General features: G+C 41.4%; 1 protein-coding gene and 1 pseudogene across 3 annotated transcripts in view; both read left to right on the top strand.

Annotated features, from left to right (window-relative positions):
- UNC5D (unc-5 netrin receptor D) overlaps positions 1-22736 on the top strand; it is a 603365-nt gene that overhangs the window by 284588 nt on the left and 296041 nt on the right. The gene's annotated exons all lie outside the window — the stretch shown is intronic.
- On the top strand, positions 13168-13806 carry LOC132417709 (transcription factor BTF3 pseudogene; annotated as a pseudogene).

Here is a 22736-nt window from a genome sequence, read left to right as displayed (position 1 = left end):
AATTTTCTGAGACTTCCTTGCTTGGAAACAAGAACTCCACCAGCTTAGTCTAAAGCAGGATGTGTATAACACTGCTGTAAGCACTTCGAATGTTTGAATCAGCATTTGGCTTCCTCAAATCCCCTTACTTTAATCACAACAATTGATCTACAAATCAAGTTGAGGGAAGAGCTTGGGGATTGGTTCAGACCAACAGCTTCGGTAAATGAAGTGTTTCTTTAGCAAAGAATCAACACCACACAGCACAGGTGCAATTATGATCAGGGCAGGATTCACTTTCATTCAATATTGTCCTCCTGCCAGTTTGCAAGTCCGTATATTAGCAGACAGTTCAGACCAGAGGCCTGATAAGCACCTATCTTAAGTCTATAGTTGCATTTGGGAGGAATCTTGGTTTCAGTTATCCTTTGTGAAAGTTGGGTATTAGCCTTGATGTTGGTTAATTCTCCCCCATGGAAGTTTCTTTCTTTGATTTATGATAACTGACCAAAGGGATAAGTTTTGCCACTAAAGAAACCACATGTGATTCGGTGACTACACTGAGTTTAGTGGTTGGCAAAACTTTGTTCTCTGGGGTGAAGACTTTTAAATAAATGTTGTAAGTATATTTTAATTATATCTGTTCCGGCACCGTCTAGCCAGAGGAAGCAATTTTTCAGGAGCCCATTTCATCTCCCTTGAAAGTTTTGGTTTTAATGTTGAAAAGCTTTTAAGAAGAATAGCTTGGAGGGAGGAACGGAGCAAAGCAGAAGCTGCAGGAGCCTATACGCTGTTTATAAGCAGCATGTAAAAGGCCTTTTTTTGTTCTCAAGCAGCAGGGCGTTATTAATACGTAACAGTGAATACCCTATATTGCTTCTCAGCTATTACTCATTAGTGGGAACATTGCATGATATTGAAAGAAAAATGTGAATCATGGCAACTCAAAGATCTCATTTTCTCATCCCCCTCCCTCCATGTTTCATTAATGTCCATGCTGCAAATGCAAAACATCTGATATTCTAACTGAATTTTTGTGCAAGTGAAAATATCCAATTGGGAAGGCGTGAACGTTATCTTGCACCGCTCAAACCCAAGACAGCATTAAACAACAGATTAGTGCATCACCTTCCATTTTAAAACCAGGTGGCCCTCTGTATCCGTGGTTGGTTGAATCCGTGGACGTGGGTCCTGTGAATACAGAGCGCTGACACTGGGGCTCAAGCCTCTGGATCTTTGTATCCATAGTGGGTCCTGGAATCCATCCCCCGCAGGTCCCGAGGGTTGACTATAATTGATTTCATGTTTTGGTGGCATTAAGCTATGTATTCGAATAGTATGACTTAGTTTTCAAGGATATTTGTCTTTCTCTCTTCTGTTGACTTGTTAGGCTTGTAAGACGTGAAATGCTTCTATTATGTTTCTAGTCAAGCTGTGTATATGCATGAACCAATGACTTAACTACTCCACTGTGAAGTCGTCTCGGGCATCTTTTTTTTTAACATCTTTATTGGAGTATAATTGCCTTACAGTGGTGTGTTAGTTTCTGCTTTATACAAAGTGAATCAGCTATACATATATGTGTATCCCCATATTTCCTCCCTCTTGCATCTCCCTCCCTCCCACCCTCCCCATCCCACCCCTCTAGGTGGTTACAAAGCACCGAGCTGATCTCCCTGTGCTATGTGGCTGCTTCCCACTAGCTATTTTACATTTGGTAGTGTATATATGTCCATGCCACTCTCTCACTTCGTCCCAGCTTACCCTTCCCCCTCCCTTTGTCCTCAAGTCCATTCTCTATGTCTGGGTCTTTATGCCTGTCCTGCCCCTAGGCTCTTCAGAACCATTTTATTTTTTAGATTCCATATATATGTGTTAGCGTATGGTATTTAATTTTCTCTTTCTGACTTACTTCACACCGTATGATAGTCTCCGGGTCCATCCACCTCACTACAGATAACTCAATTTGGTTTCTTTTTATGGCTGAGTAATATTCCATTGTATGTATGTGCCACTGAACTTCCCATTATACTACTCATCAAATCCTACTGAGTGTCTCCACCTTGCCTGCTAGGCTAGGAGCCTCTTGAGGGCCGGGGGTTATCCTCAGGCTTCCTACAAAGCCCGCATACCACAGCTGCTCAGTTAAAGGATTGGGGATTGATTGAATGCATGCATGTGAATGAAATTAAAGCAAACGATTGGGCAAGATCATTGTGAAATTGACCAGATATTGTCTACTTTGGGGAGTGGAGATGGGTAAATATGACCTTTTAAAAATGGGTTCGTTAAAAATAAAACCAAAAACCCTATAATAGGGGTTCATAAAACTGTTATAAAAACTGGTGGGGCCGGGGGAGTAGTGAGAAGGATCCCTTTAGTCGTTTAGAGGACCGCGATGCTTGGTGCCTCCGTGGGTGCTTTGCCATAAGCTCGGTGACGTCAGGGAACATGTCTGATTTGCGCACCAGTGCCTAGCACATTAGCGGGTATATGGTAGGCGCTCAGTAAATGTGATGTCTGACGACCGGAAGCAGGAAGACAGTCAGGCATGAAAGTGCTCTGCGGAAAAGTTTACAGGGTTCACAAAATGTGATTACCAAGGCAGACAGAATAAGTCCGTGTGTATAGAGGGGCTTAGGGTCAGAAATAAATTCGAAGAACTCCATCACTTCTGGGTGCTGCCTGACAAAGGCTAAAAGCGCTGCCCTCCCTGGCTAGCCTGCAGGCTGCTTGTCCCCTAGATGTTGCTTTTGTGCTGATGGCTGCTTGCATTTAGGTGTCTGTACGAGAGATCTTAGGCTAAGGAGAGTAGAGCTCTCAAAAGCAGATCACAATGGGCTGAGCTAGGTAGCAGGGGCTGAGTGTTGTGAGGGAGAGAGAAATGAACTCCCTTTGGGGGGAACCGCTCAAGTTACCCAGAACCAAAGCTTCACTGCGTCTGTCTTGGTTTTTGAAGTCTCTGTGCAAGGGCAGACAGAAGACAAAAAGGAAGGGAAAAAGAAACGTTTAGTCACCTCTTTTCTCATTCAGAATTAAACAATTTGGATTAAATTACCCCCATTCTTACCATCATTAGAACTATTTGAATGAATGTAGAATTCCCCTGAGCTTATGGCCTTCCTGCTTTGGTATTTTACCTATGAGCAAACACCATCTTGTGCTTTATTTGATGTCTTAACAAATAAAACCTTGTGTTTGAGGGACTGACTCATGTTATTGATGCGATTTCCTTTCTTAACCTTGGCATTGAATAAGCGTGGGAGACGTGATTATTTGTTATAACTTGCATTCTACTTAATATTTAAAATTTGTTTTGTAAATATATAGGTAGGTAAAATATGGATTTAGATACAAAAGAGACTGCAGTGGAATAATGCTTTCTTCTCAGCTGGTGAGAGAGACAGCTACTACTGGTGTTTTATGAGCTTATTAATCCTCACTGGTGGATATAAATGTGTTGGTCTCACACAGCCAATTATAAACATGTTTTCTGGGACGTTCCCCCTCTTCATTTCTGCAGAGCCTCACTGAGGTAAGGACATCATGGCATAGCTTACCTAAAGCGCAGAGAGAACAAGATAACGAGTCCCAGGGTGGGGTGAACTTGGAGATAAGGGCAGCCCATAAAGTTATCCTTCCTACGAGCCAAAGTCATCTTTGTTTTCATTTTATTTTTGGCCACGCCTCACGGCATGTGCGGTCTTAGTTCCCCGACCAGGGATTGAACCCGTGCCCCCTGCGGTGGGAGCTCGGAGTCCTAACCACACTGGACTGCCAGGGAAATCCCCAAAGTCCTTTTTCATATAAAGACTAGGTACTGTTCAGATCTAAGCAGAATTGTCACATACGCATGTGAGCAGGGACAAATTTCAGGACTGCCCTTACCAGCTTGGATCAAAGTGAAAGCTCCCTGAGCTTCAGTGATCATAATATTTAGTAACGAGCCTTCTTTCACATATACGGTTGACCCTTGAACAATGTGAGGGTTAGGGGTGTCCCCCCTCCACACAGTCAAAAATCTCCACATAACATATAGTCAGCCCTGGGCATCTGCGGATTCAACCGACCGCGACTTGTGTAGATTTGTAGTATTTACAACTGAAAAAAATCTGCCTGTAAGTGGACCTTCTCAGTTCATACCCGTGTTTTTCAAGGGTCAGCTGTAGTATCAAGAACTCCATGAGGTAGATACCTCTCTTTTCATTTTTCTTTTTTTTTTTTTTTAACAGATGAGGAAACTGCTTAAACTTCTCAAAGTGGATCTATAGGCCGTTCGCATATTACTTCGGAGTTTGGTAGATAGACAAAATGTCATGCCTTTCCCCAGAATGGTTTCATCAGAACCTGCATTTTAACAGCATCCCCAGGTGATTTGCAGCAGTGCCCAAATTCACACAGCTTAATAACATGGCAAAGCCAGGACTCAAACAGAGGTAGAGCTGGCATCAGAATCTGCCCTTGGGTGAAATGACTTGCCCAAGATCAGAGTTGGCAAATGTCAGAGATAGAATTTGACCTCAGCTCAAGAATTTGTGTACTTCACTCTCTCTGTTAGAGTTGTATTCTCTTATGCTACTCATTATTCTTAATAAGTTTCTCCATAAGTTTTTGTTAATTAGAATGCTTAAAGGCTGTGCTGGAAGTTTTCCTAATAGAAAGGGAGTTAGAATTTTAATTTCCACTCCCACCCCTAGTGTCCCTCCCTCTGAATCATCATTACAGAAGAGTGTATATTAAAAATGCCTCCTTGTTTGGCGCTATCTTAAGATCTAAAGAAAGAGAGTGGGACAGTGAAAAGAACATTAAATATAGCTACCTGTCACATGCATGCTAGCTGTGTGCCCGGCAGAGTGTTCATTAATATTGAACACATATGACTTAAATTCAAGAAACAGTATTTCCTACTTTACAGTTTTATCTCTTGTGATTTTTAACACATGGAACCGTTGCCATGTTCGGCTGATCTTAATTAGCTTTAGTTCTCGAAAGATGGATAAGAGGCAGAAAGATAACAGATATGAGGGTCTCCTAGGCTGGGGAGGGTATGAGGTCAAGTTTAGAGGGAGGTTGGGTCACACATTGACAGAAGTTTCTGGCTGGAAGGAAGCAATGGTTATTGATACATTTTCACTTAGTTCTGGTGTTACGACACTGTTGTTAAAGGGCATTGGCTGTGGACCCAGACACCTGAGTCAAAGCCTGGGTTAGCCATGACCAGCTGTGCAGCCTTGGGCAACTTACATAACCTTTCTGTTTTGACCTTTGGCATATGGAGCGCTAACAGGAAGGTAGCACTGTAAGGGTGATTAAAAGAGCTGATATACATCCTTGCTTGGGCATTGCCTATCATAGATGATCTATCAATGCTAGCTGTTAGTTTTCAAGCCACCTTGGGAATACCAAGAAGTATTACATATAGTTGCTGTAAAACTATATAGCTAAGGACTCTGGTCATGGTGGTTTTGTTATGGCTCTTCCTCCCTGACAGGAAAGCGGAATCCACCTTCCCCCCACCATTCAGCAACCTGTTTCCCTCCTCAAGTGCCCTCTGCAGATAGAGGAACAACTAAGCCAGACTCACAGAGGCCACTAAGAGATAAAAGAGTCATTGTTCTAGACTGGGTAGGGATGGGATTATATGAACGTATTCAGGATTCAATTACTTGGGAATGATTGGATCTAAGGATGTCAGAAAATTAGGGGAATATTTAGAAGACAAAAAGGAAAATGGGTCCTAGTGCCATTGAATGGCCAGAAGCTACTCTGCTAAGCTGGCTTGAAGAGACTAAATCAGTTGTTCAAAAAATAATTTTAAAAAATCAATGAAAAAATTGAGAGTCCGAGTGGCATGTAACATTGGAAGCTCCAGAGAGAAGAAAAGCCAGCATTGAGAATCAGGTGTAAGTCCGGGCTCATTTGTGACCAGTTTGATGTTGGGGGTGTAGACCATCAAGAAACCACTGGGAGGTTTGTGGTGAGGGTCAGTGCAAAAAATAAACTCAGATACTGGAGGATGAGATGAAGCAAATTACAGTGGGTGAGGAGGTTGCTGATACTGTCGGAAGCATATGAAACACGTCATCATTAGTACAAAATTACCAGCATATTTAAGTTCCTCCAACTTTGCATTAGAGGTTGTCTAGATGACTTTATTTTAAAGCTAAGCCTATTATCCCCCTCTGAGATAATGCATGTAAGGAAGGAAGGAGATTTTGCACAGTGGTTGGCTCTGACCCAGATCGCCTGGGCTCAAATGCCTCCTTTTCTGCTCCCCGCTAGGTGAATTGAGCAGGTAACTTAACCTCTCTGTGCTGTTTCCTAGCAGCCTGAAAGGATTGTTGTGATCATCAAATAAGCTAATGTACTGACATGTTTCAAATAATACTTGACATTGAGACATTTGTTGTTCGATATTGTCAGCTAATATGCTTTCTGCCAACTTCAAGTGGTAGGAAAAAGCCCTGACTCAGATGATCTAAATTATAAGAATTTTATTATTCGATGCAACAGAAGTGATTGATTCAGCCATTCATTGAGGATGTCAGAAAACCAGGTACTCTGGAACATTATAATCCTCAGTGAGTTAGCTGAATTGTATACTCAGGCTGACTCCACTCATGGTAACAAGATAACTGTAGCCGTTCCAGCCATCGCATCCAGACACAACATCGTCTAGTAGAAGAAAGGTCCTTTCTGTGTGAGTGTATCATTTTAAGTCTCAAAGTCCCCTAGCATACTGTCATTCACATCTTAATGGTCGAAATTGTTTCCCATGCCTATTACTGGTAAGGCAAATGGAATTGGAATTATCCTGATGGGCATAAAACATTGCAGAGCCTTGCAAAGGAGAGTGGTAGACGGCATTCCTCCTCAAAAAGAGGAAGGAGCTCGTAAGCAGTGGTATCCACTAGAGATGTAGGTAGAACTATTCAGCATTGGAGACAAAGAGTCTGAAGTTTGAAGATGTAAATAGTTTGCCTAAGGGACTTCCTTGGCAGTCCAGTGGTTAAGACTCAGAGCTTCCACTTCAGGGGGCACGGGTTCGATCCTGGTGGAGGAACTAAGATCCCGCATGCCTCACAGCTTTAAAAAAAAAAAAAAAAAAAGCTTGCCTAAGGCCACACGGTTAGGAAATGATGGGCCAGTTGTTGATTCTAGAGCTCACAAAGTACAGATTATAACTTACAACCTAATTCAGAGACCTGTTTGCTTTGGGTAGGACTCCTATCTGTTGAGTCTGAGAGTGCCAGTGAAGTCATTGCAGGGGATATTATCAGAGGGGGATTCGGAACAGGGCAGCTGTGGTCCAGCACAGGCTAATGACTCTGTAGGCATTCAAGGACTGTGAGATGGAAGGGACCTGCGGATCCCCAGTGGGACAGGCATGATTTTGTGAATCGGCATTGTTGGAAGAGGACTGTCAAGCTCCAGGAGTAGATGAGGGGCTGCATGGCTTTAACTGATTTATTTAATATTGTCCTGAGTTTTCAGAATCATGTTTTTCAGGTTAACCCATCCCTTTTGAAGGTGTTTTTGGAGGGCTGAACCTTTTGGGCACCTCTCCATCGGGACCTCCCTTCCCATCAGCCCCTGTTGACGGACCTACAGTGTGGGTGAAATGCCACCTTTATTGGTGCCGTTAGATGCAGTCTGTCCTTGTCTGTGTAAGAATGGCTTTGTGAACAAGGTTCTGGAGGACGGTGACAGCAGTCTGGCAGATGGAGAAATTGTCATGGGTCTCAGTTATTGATAAAACACAAATCGAGAAGAAAAATACAGAGGAACCTTTCCTTTGGAACTGAGTAGGTTGCAAGGGCTCTGGTTTGATGGAAAAATGCTGAAGTTGAAGCCAGAAGCCCTTGTTCTTGTCACTCACTGGTCCTGAGATGGCAAATTGGGCACTAAAATTTTCTTAGTGAAATGAACTTTATAATGACATCTCCCGGGGCTGTTATAAGAAACCAGTGGGTTAACACAGGTGGGAATGGGGAATGCTTTAAAAACTTGAAACTCCCATCTGGAAACTTCTTGACACCCTGATACTGTTTCCTCACTGTGTGGACTGCAGTGCATTTGTAATGCAGTGACCTTGGAGGGTCTTTAGTTTGTTCTGTTTAAAGTTAATGGTTATTTTCATATGCAGCTGGGAAGAGAAGTTGAAACTCTGACCGAGGTATAGATCGTTTCAGTTTTTAAAATTATCTTCATCTGCTTAGGGCCTGACATTCTGACTTGACCAGGGAGCGTCAGGAGTTTTCTAATGAGAAAGATTGTCACTCACTGGACGCTGAAAAGAAATACAAAGACGGGGAGTTTCTACCGAACCACTGCCTTTGAGTCTTCTCTTGTAATTACCAAACAGGCAAGTCAAGAGTGAGCCCTCCAGAAAGACAAATTGCACATTTTTTTTTGAAGTCCCGCTGGGAAGTAGAAAATGGTTCTATGTCTTTTCCAACTTCCTCTCAAAAAGAGGATTTCAGAGCAGGAAATGGCATAAAACAAATTCTGATAGACTGCCAGGTGGCACCATGGCAGGGGCTCTGCCTCTCAGAATGGCAGCCAAGCACTAAGCCCCTTAATTACACACACTGATGATAAGCTTAGGCTGAGCAGAGAGGGAGAGCGTTGGAAAAGCAAGATGTGGGGCTTTGTCTGTAGTCTAGCAATGAATCGGAGGTATATGGCAGAATTCTGCCACCTTCAGAAAATGAAATAGAGCAGTACGCATGCCTCAGATTTGATTTTTGTAAGCATATTTTTAACTGTTAAATAGTTTGAATTAATAATAGCTAATGTCTGAAATACAGAATTAGTTACTTAGATTCTTGCCACCGTTCCTTAAGGTAGATACCATCAACTCCATCTTAATAGGAGGAGGATATGATGCCTCAGGGAGGCTAAGGGACTAAAATTGTGCAAGTTCAGGTGGTGTCTGGTTGATGACACGTGCTCTTTCCTCCTATTTAATACTGTGTCGTAGGATAAAGGTCTATACGCGGAAATTACGTAGACACGGGGAAGTAGTGTAGGCTGGAGTGTGGGGGCAGGAGGGAGTAATCAATATCCCAGGAGGAGCACAGCTTCATTTCTTGTGGATTGATCAAGGAAAATATATTCCTTATTGCGTCAAAGTAGTAGGAACAAGGGCAAGTGGCTTTCATGGGAAACAGGGTGATGCACCAGGGCCAGGAAGTGGGAAGGGAGGTCCAGGAAAGGGTGCAGATGAGTAGGGCCCTGCTGTTAGAAAGGGAACACGGTGCCAAATACAGAGCCTGTGTAAAGATCTGTAGCTTGGCTAGCTTGCTAGGGGAATTAAGAATTTTTAATTTAACTTTATTTTTTTATAAGAGTACGGTTGGTTTACAATGTTGTGTTAGTTTCAGGTGTACAGCAGAGTGATTCAGTTATACATATATTCATTCTTTTTGAGATTCTTTTCTCATATAGGTTATCACAACAGAGTATTCAGTCAGTAGAGTTCCCTGTGCTATACAGCAGGTCCATGTTGGTTATCTATCTTATATGTAGTAGTGTGTGTAAGTTAATCCCAAGCTCCTGATGTATCCCCCACCCCATGTTTCCCCTTTGGCAACCACAAGTTTGTAATATCTGTAAGTCTGTTTTCTGCGTTGCAAATAAGTTCATTTGTGTCATTTTTAAAACTTAGATTCCACGTATAAGTGATATCATATGATATTTGTCTTTATCTGACTGACTTCACTTAGTATGAAAATCTCTGGGTCCATCCATGTTGCTGCAAATGGCATTATTTCGTTCTTTTTTATGGCTGAGTAATATTCCATTGTATATAATTGAGGCAGGTGTGGCTCTTGGAGACCCTGGGACATAGCACATGTGGAATTTCTTCCCTTGTATTCTTCCCCCGGGCTGGTCACTTTCCCCAACCTTTCTCATCAGCTCCTGAGTTGAAATGGGCATCATTGGTTGAGTGCTTGTGTGTGTGCACACCTGTGACCAGTTAGCAGCTCCTGGCTCTGACTCCTTTAGGGAAAATAAAGCCTCATTGTTGAGGCTGTGACAAATAGCCTCTTACAACCTCTGCCCCGTGTGGTTGCCCGGAGCCCAATAGCTTCACCAGTGAACTCAAACACAGACAGTTTGCCCAGCATCTTGGCTTGGCAAGACAAGTCAGGTTTGCAGTCTACTGATTGGAACCCAGTTCCTTGTTTTTTTCAGGAGGTGATTTTTGCACTGTTTTTGGGTCTGTGTGGTTCACAGAGGTCCTGCAAAACTTCCTCCTGATCACCTGGCCTGCTCTTGCCACTCTCAAGGACTTAACGGGAATATTGATGTATACCGAAGATGATACACATACATCAATGTCTGGTATTTATGTAATGTCACACTTAAATTATTAATTCATTCTTGACAGGGACAAATGTACAGTAAAATTTACCAATTGGGACTAATTGATAGAAAGGCCAATTATATAGTGAAGTCTCTATTCACTGGAATCCGACTAGCAAGACCTCAATTCATCAATTGTTGAGTCTTCATGTGTAAGAGAATTCACAGCTCTTAGGAAAATCAAGCTTTCAGGGACTTTTCCTCTCAGAAGTGATTTCTAGATTATTCCTTAGGGTCAATATATGAGCAGCGCCTCTTTCACGGAACTCTGATCTTTTTCGGTAACCAGGCTTCAGGAGGTGCTGTAAAACCCTGAGATGCCAAGAAAATAGATGAGTCTTGTGTAATTCTAATTGACATGATTTCTGGCTAATTCTCATTGTCCCAGTGTGCAGAATGATGATCATAACAAGAGCAGAAACACTGATTTCAATACCCTGAATACAATAATAAGCATTTTATATGGTTTAAATTCTAGTTTTCACAACCACCGTAGGGAGGAAGTTCTAGGTTTACCCCTATTTTGCATATAAGAAAATGGAGGTTTAGGTGTTAAATAAATTACTGAAGGTCTCACAGTGATATGGGGTTATCTGAATCCAGGCTGTCTGACTCCAGAGCTGATTAAGCTTAACCACTGCCAGAGTCTTCTGGGCCTCTGACTCTTAGAAGGAAAAGGAGACTGAGAGGCAATGATTGCCTCCTCATCTGATGTGCTTTGGCAGAAGATGGACAATATGTTGATAGAAGTTCAAGCATCTGAAGGATGTTGAGATAAGGTTATAGTTAAATTTCATTCCAACTCTGAGATGCTGTAATTCTAACCGGAAATCACACCTGACCAGAACACCTCACCCCCATACAATCTCAACTATTATCTTTGTACTATGGTAAGGCAAGTTACAAACATATAGCATAAATTAAAAAGACATTTGATAACTTCCTCAATTCATAGCCATGCAAATAGAGTTGAATTCTCTGAATAGATTACTAAGTGGATTTACTTAGCCCTCATGTAGAGTGGAGGCTTCTGAAGTCCTTGAAAGATAGTTTTTAAACTAGTTTCAACAGTTTCTTCCTCCAGTCTTAATTACATTTTTAAAATTTACTTGGCAAACTCTCCTGTTATAGAAAATTTAGAGGTGTATCTGTATAAAGTATCATCATTTCTAATTAGGGTATAAATTAGGGATACTCTACTGCAGAATGTGTATGTCTACTAAGTTATTGAATGTGAGAGCAGATTGCAGATGTGTTTGCACTGTATCTCAATTCACCATGTATTCTGAGGACTCGTTACTCAGACACACAGAAAAAATGAATAAGGGAAGGAAGTCTGTCTCTCCACATATTAAAATATTAAAAGAGTAATTGGGCCTGAGGTCACTTCGTTACCTGGCTGCATTAACCTTGGTTCTTAGAAAGTTTTACCATTATCTATTTTAAAAAACTAATTGAATTTACTAAGAACTTAAATTACATTTCTTCCCTTGCAGTTTATGCGGTAGGATTCTTATAATCTGACCAAGAGCAATTTCTTGAACTTTGGAGGGTATTACAATCTTTTTTTTAAAATTTAATTTAATTTTTTATACAGCAGGTTCTTTTTTGGGGGGGAGATTTTTTATTCCGACAGAAAGTCACAAAAATTATAATCATCCTCATCAGTTCACTCACTCCCATGTAAGCAGGTTCTTATTAGTTATCCATTTTATACATATCAGTGTATACATGTCAATCCCAATCTCCCACCACCAACACCCCCCCGCCACTTCCCCCCCTTGGTGTCCATACGTTTGTCTGTGTCTCTATTTCTGCCTTGCAAACCGGTACATCTGTACCATTTTCCTAGATTCCACATATATACATTAATATACAATATTTGTTTTTCTGACTTGCTTCACTCTGTATGACAGTCTCTAGGTCCATCCACGTCTCTACAAATGACCCAATTTTGTTCCTTTTTATGGCTGAGTAATATTCCACTGTATATATGTACCACATCTTCTTTATCCATTTGTCTGTTGATGGGCATTTAGGTATTACAATCTTGAGGAGAAACAGTGGCAAATTATTTTAGTTTCTTTCTTATAGTGACTCATTTAAGGTGGGGACTGTCAACCTTTTTCTACCCTTTGTTGTCTTCCACTTCACAAACCTGGATGATTAAGAACTACTGTTTTTTCTTAGTACCTGCTTTTCCCCATATTTCCCTTTATCATTCAGGATAGAATAGCTTTCTAGAGCTGTTTGGAAATCATCCTTAGCATCCTTAGCAGATCCTTATATCAGCTTTCATGACTCAATAAGCAGAACGTATAAGGTTTGCAGCCTTACTGAGCCAGAGTCTCGTCCAGGTACTTGCGATTTGCTAGTGACCTAGAGACAGGTCCCTACCTTTGTGTACCTGACATCCTAGTAGAGAAGCAGGAATAGACTATGCTTTATAAATAAGAAAAGTGATCTAGAAACTTAGAAGGTGAAAATGCTATGGAAAAAGAAAAAGTCAGGCCATGAGGGAGTGAAGAGGGACATGGGTTTCAGGGTTAAACAGGGTCATCAGGGTTGGCCTCAGAGAAAAGGTAACATCTGAGCCGATGTAGGGAAAGTAACTAGCCGCCATCTTGCGTCCCCGCGTGTGTGCCTTATCTCAGCTGGTCTGCCCGAGACCCCCTGAGCGCCAACCCTAGTCCCCCGCGTGGCCCCATTTCCGCTCCAACAAGGTACAAAAAGGCTCTGGACACCGGCATGGGAGGAGGATGGGAACGGGGGCGGGAAGTGCCCGGAAGGAGCGAGACAGGGCAGGAGAGGAAGGCGATGCTACGGACAGGCGCACCCACTCAGGCTGACTCTCGGGATCGAGGTCAGGCCAGGGGTGGCCGCCCTGGGGGCCAGGCGATGCCGTCTCGTCTCTTCTTCCACCTCGCGGCGGAACCCGAGGACAGGAGCCTCAGAGGAAAGAAACGATCATGCTCCAGGAGAAACTCGCCAAACTGCAGGCACAAGTGCGCGTGGGTGGGAAAGGAACAGCTCGCAGAAAGAAGGTGGTTCATAGAACAGCCACAGCAGAGGACAGAAAACTTCAGTCCTCTTTAAAGAAGTTAGGGGTAAACAATATCTCTGGTATTGAAGGGGTTGCGTGTGTTCACAAACCAAGGAACAGGGATCCACTTTAACAACCCTGAAGTTCAGGCATCTCTGGCAGCAAACACTTTCACCTGCACAGGCCATGCTGAGACAAAGCAGCTGACAGAAGTGCTACCCAGCATCTTAAACCAGCTTGGCGCAGACAGTCTGACCAGTTTAAGGAGACTGGCTGGAGCTCTGCCCAAACAGTCTCTGGATGGAAAGGCACCGCTTGCTACTGGAGAGGAGGAGGTTGATGAAGGTCCAGATCTCGTGGAGAATTTTGATGAGGCTTCCAAGAACGAAGCAGACAATCGAGTCAGCTTCTGAAGGGGATAAATCTTGAAGTTACTGGGACCTGCTGTTTTGTATTGTGACTGCTTTTTAAAATTTTGTTTACGGATCTGATAAAATCTAGATCTCTAATATTTTTAAGCCCAAGCCCCTGGACACTGCCGTTCTTTTCAGTTTTTGCTTATATACAATTCATTCTTCGCCACTAATTAATTAAGGTGAAGAAGCCTGGGAATAAAGTTTGAAACAAAGGTTAATGAAGTTCTTTGCCTAGTTTTGTTTTTTTTTTTTTTTTTTTTAAAAAAAAGGGAAAGTGAGATCATGATGATGACTCCTCTGTCTGGAAATGTCAGAGGTTCGTAATCTCGCTGAAACTCAAAAGTCCAGGGACCTAAAAGGGACTGCATGTGTGCTGTCCCCATCCCTTCCTTATTCTCATCTCCTTCTCCTCTCTACCCTTTGCCACCTCCCCACCCTCCCCCATACATACCTCTCTCCACATTTGCTTCCTATGGTTTGTCTAGTATTAAAGGCACACTCTCACCTCAGGACCTTTGCATGTACTATTCCCTGTGCTTGAAATGTTCTTTCCTAGATATGCATTGCCTTCTTACCTCCTTTGCCATCCTAAGCCCTTCTAGCCACACTGTCATCAATTGTAATTCCCTCTTTACCCAGCAATCTTTTCCCTGCTCTATTTTTTCTACAGAACTTTGTCATCATCTAACATGCTATATATTTTTAAAGATGTTGAAAATGTGTATATTGTCTGTCTCTCCCTGCCCTAAAAACGTCAACTACTTGAAGGGGAGGGATTTTGTTTCCTGATACTCAGTATTTCACTCCTGGCATGGTGCATGAAGCAGAGAAGGCATCAGAGAAATTGTCCTTGAGCCACTGAACGGTGTTGTGTATAATGGTTACTTACCTGTTAAATAGGTTCTTTTAAAACCTCTGAAAAGAGTTTGCTTTTTAAAACTAGATAATGCATGCAACTGGTCATTTTGTTTACATCATTCACTTAACATTTTTAAGCATTGCAAAAATACACTTCACCGATGGATTGCGTAAAATTCCATTTGAGGAAATTGGAATCAATTGCTTATTACAAACACAAGCCACATAAATAAGAAATCTATTGGTGAAAAGGGTGTGGGGGTAGGAAGAGCCTCCAAATTAAAGTAGATTGAATTAATTTGTTCAGTATTAATTTGTTCAGTATGGTGTTAATAGAACCCTCATTCCCCACCTGTCCTTCAACTGGATCCGTCACGCATCTCAGCAGCCAGGTGACCTAATAAGTGTAAACCCCACACAGGAAAGAACGGTTGAACAATTCATGTGCAAAACTGAGGACCTGGAGTGCTGGTGTGCAATCCTCTCTCCATCATTAACATGCTGCAGACCTTTTAGCTTCCCCTGCCATCACCTACCCACCTGCCAAGCACTTAGGGAGTGAGCAAACGAGGGCTTTCGAGAGAAACCTTGAAGAGACATTATCAGAACACCAGAGTGATCCAGCTGTGCGTCACAGAGCAGATGGAACTTGTTGCAACCAACCAAGAAGAGTCAAACCCGACATCCATTTCCGGGCTGGCGTGTGCACAGTATCCTAATCTGAGCAGATAAGCTCCTGTCGCTGGGAACAAGGTAGTGGTAGAAAATGGTCTTTTGGTTCTTGCATCCCGACCTGGGAGATGCTACTAACCAAGTACAGCTTTTAACGTGCCTTTACTTTGTTTGAATGGAACATTTCTTTGGCTTTAAAAGTCTGAAAGTATTTTCTTCTTCTTTAGTGGCCATTCAGACACAAAGCGAAATCAACATTTTAACATTCAGATAAGCAAGGAGTTCGTTTGGAGTTCGTTTACAGTTCGAGATTTGGAGGACGCTGCTTTTGTGTGAGAATATTTGAAATTTCCACAAGTTATTGCACATTCATTCCTGGAGTTTTCATTGCAGAAAATTGCCAGAAGGAATGGATTTTGTCTTCTTCAGCTGGCAGAACAATTTTCCACCTGTCGCCCAAATATTTGATGAGAAGGATTATGTTGCCGCCTCTGAAAGTTTATACTGTGGATCCTTCGGAAGTGAGAAGGTCTAATGAAACTACTACCCTGATATCAGAGTCCAGCTTGCTAAAGCGTCTGTGAAGTTGTGGATGGATTTCTGATGGTTAGGGCAATTTCTGAAAGACTAGCTTCAATGATGCGCACACACACACACTCTCAACTGGCTGCGTGGCAAATGATGTATTTCATTTTTTTTTTTTTTTGCTGTAACAATATTCTTGTATTCAGCAGAACTCTTGTGTGGCCTTGCCAAAGATCTGCATTAATTGCCTGAAATTATTGTTGTTCATCTTCCTGGTAAATGGAACCAAGAAGGAGCACCGGTCCATGGCTATAGATGAAATTGTCATTTGATTTCAGGTTCGAGTAACGTATTGTCTCCGTTGAGTTTTACACTCCTCTGTTGTTGGATAGGTATATTCGGCATAGGCAGTACAATCAGCAGAAACAGATTTCAAAATTCCGTGCGTAATGGCAGCAACCTTTTAAGCTGTCAGAATAAATATAAAACTGTTTTTCCCTTGTTTCTTCCAACACTTTATGGACTTCATAAGTAATAATATTGCGGCTGTCAGAAGAATTTTTCTGGAGCATAGATTTTACTGTGCCATGTCAGGACTCCACAGTTGCCACAGAGGGAAGGCTAAAATTCTTGGGCTGGCATTCCTGTCCCTGGTTAATGAGGCTCTGACTTAGCTGTTTTCACTTATTTTTTATGCTCCCATGTACCTTACAAGTGAGTGAAACTGAACTATTATTTCCTACGCATTCTTTGTAGATTTCCTAATCCCCATACTTTTGTCTGTGCTGTTTCTCATCTTTATCAAATTCAAATTTTACCTACCCCTCATTACCTAACTCAAATTCTACTCTCCCCAAAAAGCCTTCCAAAAACTATGCAGCTGCAGATAATATATTACTTTCTGAACTCGGACCACTTCATAGACATGGTTTATGAAATCTTTCCATTTGTTTTTCATTCCTATCAGTTGCATACAAATCTCGAATAAGATAGATTCCATCGTTAAAAGCATTTTGTTGTGTTGTTAACGTGAACATGATAGCCTTGCTCCAAACGGAATTGCGTGTTTCTCTTAAAGTCTGCTCGGGTTTGTACTGGATGTTGGTACAGTTGACACTTGAATCACACAGGTTTGAACTGCGTGTGTCCACTTATACACAAAGTTTTTTTCGATATTAAATGCTGCAGTGCCACGTGATCTGTGGTTGTCTGAGTTGGCAGGTGTAGAAACTGCAGATACAGAGGCAGTGCTTCAGTGGGAGGCGGACGCAAATTATACCTGGATTTTCAATTTCACAGAGAGTGGGCGCCCCTAGCCCCCATGTTGTTCAGGGTTCAGCTGTACCTCTCACAGCTCATTAGTGTCAGCTGACTGGTCATTTGGCGTTTTGCCACCCCAACAGAGCTTCACCAATCTGCAAAAAGCCACTGTGTTGATCATAATCTTTCCCATATGATATTTTCAACTGATGGGAACAGCGGCGTTCACACCAGGAACACCCGACACAGAACCGAAAAGCTGATCGTAAATCAACCCTTCAGCTCTCTTCCTCGCTCTGTCTCTGCTGCTCCCCCACCCCCCAGATGCACCTACCCAGACCTTCCCCTTCAGGCTCAGCCCCTGCAGGGGCTGCTTCCTCCTCCCTCTATCTGGGCACAAATCCTTGAGGATACCTTTACTTTGTGCATCCCAAGAAGAGCTGTGCCATCCTGTGTAAGCGGCGGCGTGTAAGTGTATAAAGAGTCCCAGGTTGGACGTGCCACATCTTTTTCGAGTGTGAATTTTACTTGAAGATATGAGGTCATTATTTTTTTGCTTTGGTTTTATTCACGAGTTGTATTATAAAGCAAAACTCAAAATTTGGCTGAATTTTACGATGCAGTAGATACCGGAGAGATGTCTTGTTCACGGTCCTGCTATTATTTTCGCCGAGACTCTTTAGAGATCTACATTCAGTCTTCTCTGCCAGCAGGATGATTTCAGTACAATAATTGAAGACTGTGATGTCATCTAGCCTCTTTAGTTGATTGATTTTTGTCCCCTCTCTTTGCCTTATTTTCTTCTTTAAAAAAATTTATTTTATTTCTTTTTGGCTGTGTTGGGTCTTCGTTGCTGAGTGCAGGCTTCCTCTAGTTGCGGCGGGTGAGCTGGGATTCTCTTTGTTGCGGTGCGCAGGTTTCTCTTGTTGCGGAGCACGGGCTCTAGGTGTGTGTACGGGCTTCAGTAGTTGTGGCTCATGGGCTTAGCTGCTCCACGGCACGTGGGATCTTCCCGGACCAGGGATCGAACCGCGTTGGCAGGTGGATTCTTAACCACTGTGCCACCAGGGAAGTCCCTTTGCCTTATTTTCTAAGATTTTTTCTTTACTTCTCCCCCAAACCAACGGTTCTGCCCCAGCGTCATAAATGTGCCTACCTTTAACTTCTCTGTTTGAGGCAGCAGAAGGCTAATAGAGCGTCTAGATTGTCATGCAGTTTGGATCAAAGAATTTGGGACCCAGATTTATGGATGGAAAAGAGTGGAAAGGGTAGGACCTGGTTCTTGCTGGTGTCATGGCAGTTCTGTAATAAAGCAGATCTTAACATGGGGGACAATAGGGATTTTTTTTTTTGCTTCCATTCTCTTTTAAAGAGAGGGAAGTAAGATCGGGAAGGTACACTTACTTGTTTGTGTATGGATCTGTGCTTCTCTACAGCTGGGAGAGATTAAGAGAGGGGCTACCATTCGCTGAATTTTTTTTTTTTTTTTTAACATCTTTATTGGAGTATAATTGCTTTACAATGGTATGTTAGTTTCAGCTTCACAACAAAATGAATCAGGTATATATATACATATATTCCCATATCTCTTCCCGCTTGCGTCTCCCTCCCTCCCACCCTCCCTATCCCACCCCTCCAGGCGGTCACAAAGCACCGAGCTGATCTCCCTGTGCTATGCGGCTGCTTCCCACTAGCTATCTACCTTACGTTTGGTAGTGTATATATGTCCATGCCTCTTTATCGCTTTGTCACCGTTTACCCTTCCCCCTCCCCATCGCCTCAAGTCCATTCTCTAGTAAGTCTGTGTCTTTATTCCTGTTTCACCCCTAGGTTTTTCATGACATTTTTTTTTTCTTAAATTCCATATATATGTGTTAGCATATGGTATTTGTCTCTCTCTTTCTGACTTACTTCACTCTGTATGACAGACTCTAGGTCTATCCACCTCATTACAAATAGCTCAATTTCGTCTCTTTTTATGGCTGAGTAATATTCCATTGTATATATGTGCCACATCTTCTTTATCCATTCATCCGATGATGGACACTTAGGTTGTTTCCATCTCTGGGCTATTGTAAATAGAGCTGCAATGAACATTTTGGTACATGACTCTTTTTGAATTATGGTTTTCTCAGGGTATATGCCCAGTAGTGGGATTGCTGGGTCGTATGGTAGTTCTATTTGTAGCTTTTTAAGGAACCTCCATACTGTTCTCCACAGTGGCTGTATCAATTTACATTCCCACCAACAGTGTAGGAGGGTTCCCTTTTCTCCACACCCTCTCCAGCATTTATTGTTTCTAGATTTTTTGATGATGGCCACATCCGCTGAGTTTTAACCTAGGGTCCTAGATGCTGTAGATTTGTAGAGCAGTTGGGGGTGTGCACTGCTTTCAACAGGTCACAAAGCATAATGCAAAGTGTGCCTTTACTCACAATGCATTTTTCTGCTTTCGGCTGGAATTTTTGAAATTTGGTAGAATTATATTGGTAATGATGGATTAATCAGAGATTCTGACTGTTGTCTCTGAGAATTTTTAAAAATACAGAAAAAGCAAACACTTGTACACCCATCTTTCACCCTGCTGTTTCTTAATTATTAATCATAAGTAGTAGTATTTTCCATATCTGCTTGATAGATTTTTTTTAACAAGAGGAATAAGTAGTATGGATAAAATTAAAGTGTTTTTCTTCCAAACCCCCTTCCGTCTTCTTTCCCTTCACCATCTTTCCAAGAGCAGCTTCTCTCAATAATTGAATAGCCTTCTATTTTATTTTCATATTTTAGCATACATTTATATACTTGTGAGTACATAATTTTCATTGCATTGCTTTATGACTATAATTTATAAAAATTTACAGAAATGGAATCCTACAGAATATATCCTTCTGTAACATGTTTCATTCTTTTCTCCTCTCATGTAACATAAATTGAGACGTATCCATGTTGGTAGATCGATTGATGGTCCCTGCTGACTACAGTATAGTAGTTTATTCCATGAATACGCCTTATTTAATTTGTTCTACTCTCATTAGATATATTTTATTTTTTTTCTAGAAAGCATCTAGAGCATACTTAATGTGTGCTTATCTGGGCTCATGTCCTGATGGAAGTTTCTATATTTCTTTAATTACTAAAAAGCAGTGGGGGAAATTATTTAACAAATGTCGTTTGCTAGGCAGAATCCTTTAAATCGTGGACTCCAAAGGAAGAACTAGTCAAAGGATTTGGATGCCATTGATGTAATTCACCTCTCTGCCCATGAACAGGGCTCAATTTAAGTCCTCTTACAGATTTTCTCTCTACTCTACCCTTTGAAAAAATACCAAGAGTATGGGTCCACAAATCCCTTTGGTTACATATTTTAGTTTCTCCAAACACTAGAGTTCAGAAGTTTTTCGTAGCATTTGACCTACATTCCTACTTCTGTCATTGAAGCCCCATTTCCTCTTGCTTTCTCCAGAAGTACTGAAGACCAGGTACTTAACTCCAGTCTTAAAATAACCCTTTCTATCCCAATATGCTGATTTGAAGTTCTTTTTTCCCTTAGCCTGCAGGAATGTGGTCTCTTTAAATCCTTCTCCTAGGATTTCTTCCCCTAGATCATTTGGGTAGTTCTAATGCAGGCCTTTTTTAGATTTATTTATATCTTTAGTTTTATAGTGCTTAAAGCTAAAAAAAAAAAAAAAACTTATGATGGCCTTGAACAGGACTGATGGGATCACCTCATAGCTTTTATATGTGACTTCTGTGTTTATACTTATGTATATATGTATTTGTCTCCTTATTCAGGAAATGATATATTGTGTTCCTTCTGCTTAGCAAGCCTTACACATTTACAACACACATATACTCACACACACCCCCACACACACACCCACACACTCTTTCATAGTACTGCATGGCTAGATTATACTTAGCATGTGGCCTATTAGGTTGGCCAGTTATGCCTTTTGATATGTTGCACAAAGACAGTTGTTACAGTTTTTACTATTTAGGCATTTTAGTTGATTAAAAAAAGAAAGGGGGGGTGACTAGAGCATGCCAGAAAATGTATAAAGAAAATTCATAGCAGGATTGTTTTCAATAGCAAAACAAAACAAAGTAAAATGGCCATTAACAGGAGAATGGATAAGGAAATCATGATGTAGCCACACAATGGAATACTTCCATGAAATGTACGAACCTCAACCACATACGCTGGCAATGATGAATTTTAAAAACAATGTTGAGGGCAAAAAACAATCAGAAGAATAAGAATGGCCAATAAACGTATGAAAAGTGGCCAGAAGCATTAGCCCTTAGGGAACTACACATCACAACCATGAGAAACTACTTCATGTTAACACTAGGATGCCTGTATTCAAAAAGAAAGATAATAACAAAGCTGTATTCAATAACAAAGATAATAAGAACAAGAGGATATGGAGAAATTTGAATCTTTATACATTGTTGGCAGAAACGTAAAATTATACAGCCATTGTGGAAAAGAGTTGGTTGTTCAGAGTTAAGCGTAGGGTAACCATACAACTCACCAGTTTTACTCCTAGATATACCCGAAAGAAATGAGAACATATGTCCGTGCAAAATCTTGTTTATAAATGTCCGTAGAAACATTATTTACAGTATGAAAATGTCCCAGATATCCATCAGCTGATGAATGGATAAACTATGGTTTATCCATGCAATGGAATATTCCTTGATAATAAGGAAGGAAGTCTAGAGATACGCTACATGGATGAACCTTCCACGCAACACAAACGATCACATACTGTATAATTCAATTTATGTAAAATGTCCAGAATAGGCAAACTTAGAGAAAAATTGGATTAATGATTGCCAGGAGCTGGGGTCAGGGGAAGAGGAGGAGTAGCTGTTAATGGGTACAAGATTTCTTTGTGGGGGGTGATAAAAATAGTCCAAGCTTAGATTGTAGTGATAGTTACACAAATCTGTGATTTTACTGAGACCACTGAATTGTATACTTCAAGTGGTGGATTTTATGGAAGGGGAATTCTATCTCAAAGATTTTTTTTTAATCAGAAGAATGAGTATACTCTTGCAATTTTATAAAGTTCGGAACCAGTCAACTAAACAATACGTTGTCGAGGGTTGTATACCCATATGGTAAAAACATAAACAGAAAGGGGGAAATTATCTGAAAAAAGAAAGGAAAAAACCCAACAGCACAGAATGGTGGTTGTTAGCACTGAGCTTCAGATGGTATCACAGCAGAAAATTACAGAGCCATGGTGTTGGGAATATTCTGTTTTCTTAGGTTGGATCGTGTGTTCCTTTTACTGTCATGCTTCATTTCTGATGTTTCCATATATTTTAATCAGTGTGTACTACTAAAAATTTTATCTGCATCAAGTACTTTATAGTAAAATTCTGAATGCATCCTTCTCTGCCTTATGAAGAACCTATATTGTTCCACTAATGTGGAACGTGTGCTCTGTTTATACTGTTTCCGTTCCCTCAGAGAGATAGTAGGGAGGGCCTGTGGGTGGGCGTCCAGTAGACGTGGCCCATTGCTTAGCTGGTACATTAATGAGCTTTTGGTTGTACAAATCTGAATTGTTACGTATTAAAAAATGGAGGGAATGCAAGTT

Source organism: Delphinus delphis, chromosome 21 (genome assembly GCF_949987515.2).
Source record: "Delphinus delphis chromosome 21, mDelDel1.2, whole genome shotgun sequence".
In the NCBI taxonomy this organism is placed as follows: domain Eukaryota; kingdom Metazoa; phylum Chordata; class Mammalia; order Artiodactyla; family Delphinidae; genus Delphinus; species Delphinus delphis.
This window is presented reverse-complemented; position numbering and strand designations above follow the sequence as displayed.